The sequence below is a fragment of the Hevea brasiliensis genome, unplaced genomic scaffold, assembly GCF_030052815.1.
Source record: "Hevea brasiliensis isolate MT/VB/25A 57/8 unplaced genomic scaffold, ASM3005281v1 Scaf46, whole genome shotgun sequence".
NCBI classification, from domain to species: domain Eukaryota; kingdom Viridiplantae; phylum Streptophyta; class Magnoliopsida; order Malpighiales; family Euphorbiaceae; genus Hevea; species Hevea brasiliensis.
In genome coordinates this window covers 246,629-251,833 of record NW_026614984.1, presented here as the reverse complement: position 1 = coordinate 251,833, position 5,205 = coordinate 246,629, and the positions used below count along the sequence as shown (strand labels likewise).

At 36.2% G+C, this 5,205-nt stretch overlaps 1 non-coding gene across 1 annotated transcript; it reads right to left on the bottom strand.

Annotated features, from left to right (window-relative positions):
* Nucleotides 1–1,704: 1,704 nt before the first annotated feature.
* Nucleotides 1,705–1,812, bottom strand: LOC131177417 (small nucleolar RNA R71). Its single transcript, XR_009146912.1, has one exon. It is a non-coding gene; the product is annotated as a small nucleolar RNA R71 (small nucleolar RNA).
* Nucleotides 1,813–5,205: the final 3,393 nt, after the last annotated feature.

The following is a 5,205-nucleotide window of genomic DNA, read 5'->3' as shown; positions in this document are numbered from 1 at the left end:
AGGAATAGGGGAGGCAGCAGCTGAAGAGTCACAATCATCTCCCACTCTATTTCCAACCAGATTTGGAGATTTCTTTCTTTTCTTACATTTTTCCTACATTTCTAGTGTTTAGTTTCTTGTTTCTTAGCTTAGATTAAAGCTTTATTTCCTTATAAACTCATAATATCTTGTAAACATTATGGATAGTGAGTAGTTTTACTTTGATTCTGGAGTAAGGGATGTAATATTTGAGATATTTTGTGGATTTTGATTGGGTAATCCATATTTTGTGGTCTTAATGAGTTTTATTTATTTCTTGTGTGCTTAATGACATACTTAGTGTAGGATCCCATTAAGTGATGTTCTTAATCCATGGTTGAGGCACCGAAAGGAGAAGGCCTTGTGATAGATAATCAAGAAATTGGACTTAATTAACTTAGATCTAAAAATAGACTAAGGATTAAGAGGATTCACAGATTAATTAAAGAACCTAATGGGTCTTAATTAACTCTAACTCCACGAAAGTAGGATTAGATTGATTAAGGCACTCTTTGTCTCACTCGAAAGGGTATTCAAAGGATTTAAGAATTAATCTCTTTAAAACCCGTAAGTTCCACAAGATTGGATAACCAATTTAAAATCCCAAAATAGCTTGAATATGAAATCCCAAACTCCGGAATCACCTTTTTATCATTGTTAATTTCTAATTGAATTTAATTGCTTACCATTTTAAAATTTTGCCATATTTCAACTTGCTTATTTTAATTTGATGCAATTTTAGTTAAATCATTACATAGTTGAATAGATAATTGATTTTTGCACATATAGATTTCACATTCCAAAACCCATCAATTCATTGCTTTAATTTCAAAAATAGTTCAATATAATCAACTTTTTGTATCAAAAATTCAATCATTAACACAACTCCTCGTGGGAACGATATCTTTTCTATATTACTTGTACGACCCGTGCACTTGCAATTGGGCCACATCAAGTTTTTGGCGCCGTTGCCGGGGAGTTGTTTGTTTAAGATTGAATTCTTGATTATTTTAGTTGTTTTTAGTTTTATATTTGTTATCTTTTCATTTTGTGTTTGTTTGTTCTTTTTCAGGTACTTTTAATCTTTTATGAGAAGAGCTAGAAGCACAAGTGACACATCCTTATTGTTTAATCCTGAAATTGAGAAATTTTGTAAAGCCAACAAGAAAGAAACCAGAAAAAGGAAAGAAGCTTTGAGAGAAATTGAATTAGAAGCAGACATGGCTGATGAAAGAATTAGAATTGGTGTTAGTAATGCTGGAAATGATCGAAACAATGAAAATGCAGCCCAAGGTGAAGAGGTTGTAAATGCTAACGTGCCTAGGGGAAGTATGATGGATCATGCTTTTACTCGTTTGATGACTTGAGAGAGAGCAGAGCAAGACCAAGAATTGATGCAAATAGTTACAAGATGGATTTTGGAGTTTTACAAATGATTCAAAATTCCCAATTTGGGGGACATCCTTCTGAAAATCCACACACACATCTAAAGAAGTTTGCTATGATTTGTGATATGCAAAAACAACCGGGAGTGTCTGATGATGCAGCAAGATTGAAGCTATTCCCATTCTCTTTGAAAGATAGAGCATTGGATTGGCTTGATTCTTTACCTCACAACTCCATTACAAATTGGGAGCAACTCACTGATGCATTTCTTGCACAATATTTTCCACCTGGAAAAACTCAAGAGTTGAGGGATCAAATGACAGCTTTTAGACCAAGAGAGGATGAAACTCTATATGAGTCATGGATGAGATGGAAGGAATTAGAGAGACAATGCCCACATCATGCCATTCCAAAATGGATGATAAACCAGAATTTTTACACCAATGTTACTCCTGCAATTAGAGGGATTATTGATGCTCAAACAGGAGGAGAATTTATTATGAAGCATGAAGATGAAGCTTATGAGCTATTGGAGAAAATTGCAAAGAATACTCATCTTTGGAGTAGTCCAAGAGGACCAGCTCCAACTCAAAAGAGGCAAGCTGCTGGAATGTATGACCTTGATCCATTCAACATGATTAATGCAAAGTTTGATGCACTTACAAATGTCTTGGCTAAGAAGATGGAAGATTTGAGTATGTTGGTTAGTTCATCATCATCATCTGGAAGTTCACAACAAGTTGCTTATGCAGAGGGAACTACCAGCTGTGGAGTAGACTATGGAGAGCAAGCTGCATATGTTGGTAATTATGGAAACAAACAAATGGGGAATCCTTACTCTCAAACTTATAATCCAACTTGGAGGAATCATCCCAACTTTTCATGGGGAAATCAGCAAAGTCAAGTTCCAAATCAGAATTTTCAACCACAACAGCAACAAGGAATTCCATATCAGCAAAATAGGCAACCATTGCCTAATTTTCAGCAGAAAAATATGAATCCTCCACCAAAACAGCAAGAACAAAGTTCCACCACAGAAGCTTTATTGCAACAAATTCTTGCTAACCAAACTAAGCATGATGAGGAGATGAGAGAGATGAAAGCAAGGCTAGAACAGATGCAAACACATAACAGAATGTTGGAAAATCAGATTGCACAACAAGCATCTTCCTCAGGTACCAAGTCTTTTGGAAAACTTCCAAGTCAACCGGAAAACCCAAGAGAGCAATGTCAAGCTATTACTTTAAGAAGTGGGAAAGTTGTAAGTGATGAGAAGAGTGAAAATAGTGAGAAGAGAGAAAATGAGAAAGAAACTGATGAGAGTGAAAAACAAGAGAGTGCAGAAAAATGTAAAGAGAAAATTGAAGAGAAGGAAGAGAAGTATATACCTCCAGAGCCCTACAAGCCACAACTTCCCTTCCCACAAAGATTTCACAAAGCCAAGCTTGACAAGCAATTTGAAAAGTTTTTAGAGGTTTTGAAGAAGCTATACATAAATGTGCCTTTTGTTGATGTTCTTTCATAAATGCCCTCTTATGCAAAATTCTTGAAAGAAATTCTCTCAAACAAGAGGAAACTTGAAGACCATGAAACTGTAGCTTTGACAGAAGAATGTAGTGCTATCCTCCAAAAGAAACTTCCTCCAAAGCTCAAGGACCCAGGGAGTTTTTTAATTCCATGCCACATTGGGGAATCATGTTCTACAAAAGTTTTATGTGATTTAGGGGCTAGTGTTAGCCTTATGCCCCTCCATTTATGAGAAGCTCAACATGGGAGATCTTAAGCCAACCCACATTTCTCTCCAGTTAGCAGATAGATCAATTAAGTATCTTGAAGGGATTTTAGAGAATGTGCCTCTGAAGGTTGGGAAGTTCTATATACCTGTTGACTTTGTCATCTTGGACATGGAGGAAGATTCTAATATTCCAGTTATCTTGGGAAGACCCTTTCTAGCTACAGCAGGAGCATTGATTGATGTTAAGGGAGAAAAATTGACTCTTAGAGTTGGTGAAGATCAATTGGTTTTCAATATTAATAACACTATGAAGAAGCATCATTCTGAAGCTGATACTTGTTTGAGAATTGATATCATTGATGAGCTGGTTGAAGAACACTTCAGAAAGAAATATCCAGAAGATCCACTTGAAAATTATTTGGTTCATGGAGGAGGCATAGACTATGACAACCCTCATGTGGCTGCATATGCTCAACATTTAGAGGGAAGTCCACCATTCATTTTTGCTCCAGTTTTTCAACTCACACAAAAGGAAATAGTAGAATCTAAGCAACCATCATTCAAGGAAGAAGATGCACCTAAGGTAGAACTTAAGCAACTTCCTTCTCAGCTCAGGTATGAATTTCTTGGCACCAATAATACATATCCAATAATTGTAAATGCAAATTTGAGTACCTTAGAGGCTGATAAGTTGTTAAGAGTGTTGAGGCAATTCAGAAAAGTTTTAGGATATACCATAGATGACATTAAGGGAATAAGCCCATACTTTTGCATGCACAGAATCAGTTTGGAAGAAAATTGTAAGCCATCTATTGAACATCAGAGGAGGTTGAACCCAAATATGAAAGAAGTTGTTAAAAAGGAAATTTTGAAGTTGCTTGATGCAGGGATCATATACCCTATCTCAGACAGTACTTGGGTGAGCCCAGTACATGTTGTCCCAAAAAAGGGTGGAATGATAGTGGTAAAAAATGAAAATAATGAATTAATTCCCACAAGAACAGTGACTAGTTGGCGAATGTGCATAGATTATAGAAAATTAAATATAGCCACTAGAAAATATCATTTCCCACTTCCCTTCATTGATCAAATGTTAGAAAGACTACCTAGGCATTCTTATTTTTGCTATTTAGATGGATATTCTGGTTTTTTTCAAATCCCTATCCATCCAAATGATCAAGAGAAAACTACTTTTACTTGTCCATATGGAACCTTTGCTTATAGGAGGATGCCATTTGGGTTGTGTAATGCACCAGCCACTTTTCAAAGGTGCATGATGGCAATCTTCTTAGATTTCATTGAAGACATAATGGAGGTTTTTATGGATGATTTTTTTGTTTATGGATCTTCATTTGACATATGCTTGGCTAACCTTTCTAAGGTTTTGCAGCGATGTGCAGATACTGACCTTGTGTTAAACTGGGAAAAGTGTCATTTCATGGTTCAGGAAGGGATAGTGCTTGGACATTTGGTGTCTAACAGAGGAATAGAGGTTGATAAAGCCAAGGTTGAAGTCATAGAGAAGATGGCTCCTCCTACCAATGTTAAGGAAATTCGAAGTTTTCTAGGACATGCTGGGTTCTACAGACGCTTTATCAAGGATTTTTCAAAAATAGCCAAACCTTTGTCTAATTTGTTAAGTCATGACATACCATTTGTATTTGACCAAGAGTGTTTGGATGCCTTTTGCAGGTTGAAGCAAGCTCTTATCACTGCACTAATCATGCAACCACCTGATTGGAGCCTACCTTTTGAAATTATGTGTGATGCTAGCAACTATGCAATTGGAGCTGTTCTTGGTCAAAGAAAGGGCAAAAAGGCTTATGCTATTTATTATGCTAGTAGAATACTGGATGAGGCTCAAACAAATTATGCAACAACTGAAAAGGAATTTTTAGCAATTGTCTTTGCATTGGAAAAGTTCAGACCTTACATTATTGACTCAAAGGTGGTTATATTTTCAGATCATGCAGCCATCAGGTATTTACTCCGTAAAAAGGAGGCCAAACCTAGGCTCATTAGGTGGATTCTAATGCTACAAGAGTTTGATTTGGAGATTAGAGATA